Consider the following 1269-nt stretch of genomic DNA (forward strand, 5'->3'; position numbering starts at 1 on the left):
TGTGGAAGGAATTGTCACTCTCAAATTGGCCTTATCAGCTACACTAGATGCAGTTCCAAGTCCTCCATACAGAGCACGTCACCATGTTCTCTCAAGACTGAAGGATGCCTACTACTATGTAAAAACATGTAGTATTAAATAATAGCTTTGTATAACTACAGTGTTTGGTAGTAATCCTAACAAAAATATTTCCGCTTTAAATTCTATTTCCTGTTTTGACATGTGGATTTTAGCCCAATAAGTTTTTGCTTTATCACAAGTCCACTATACATGGTAATAACGTCCTTCATGATTTTTACATTTCCAACACTTGTTTGACATGTTTGGGAACATTTTTGCAAGTCTAGCTGGTGACAAGTGCCATCTATAAAACATTTTATATAAATTTTCTTTATAGGAAATTGCTAATGTTAACTTATAATTTTTTGCCTAAAGTTGTTGCCATTTTTCTAATTCCATATTATAGCCAAAGTTTTTAGACCATTTTAACATTGTATCTTTAAATTCTTCATCTTGTGTATCCCATTGCAGTAAGCATACAATTTTTGAATTTGTTTTTCTTTGATAGCAAGTAATATTTTGTCAAATGTTGTATATTCTTTATAAAAACCTTTCACCTTCTTATCTTAATTATAAATTGATTGTATTTGCATTTGAGGCCACCATGAAAAGACTAGTCCTTGGTTCTTGTGAGTGGGTTCTTGATAAGCCTTAGGCAGCTCCGAATTTGGCATGGGAATTGAAATGTCTGACTCATTTAAACCATTAACAGATTTATTCAAATTCAGCACAGGTGGGATAAACTTGATTCCAATCGTATAACTGTCCTTCAAACCTCATAGAATTATTTTAATAAACATCTCTTCTTAATACTGGCGAGCCGGGCCAAATCACTCCTTGTCCATTGGGTTCCTCATTGGGGTGCTCCTCACCGCGCAAATCGTGCCACAGCATGGGTGGCGAGCCCAGTCCCCCTCCGGCGGTGGTTTGTTGTAGATGGGATCTGGGTGCACCACCCTCCTCCAACAACCTCATCCCCTCGGAAAGACCACCACTGTCCATTCTGAAGTTTCAGTGATGGTCACTGTAGCGGACTGCAAAAAGGTGACATCATTCCTGCCTGTCAGTCCTGGTAGTGTAACTAACCAAGTTTTAAAATAATTTCTAAAAGGCAAAGCCCAGCGATTATTAACAGAAGTCCCTCACTCTGGACTGTGGCTTTTTAAAAAAGTGCCATAAGCAGCTATTCCAGCCTGGTGGCTTCCTCAA

This window comes from Pogona vitticeps, chromosome 5 (genome assembly GCF_051106095.1).
Source record: "Pogona vitticeps strain Pit_001003342236 chromosome 5, PviZW2.1, whole genome shotgun sequence".
Taxonomy (NCBI): domain Eukaryota; kingdom Metazoa; phylum Chordata; class Lepidosauria; order Squamata; family Agamidae; genus Pogona; species Pogona vitticeps.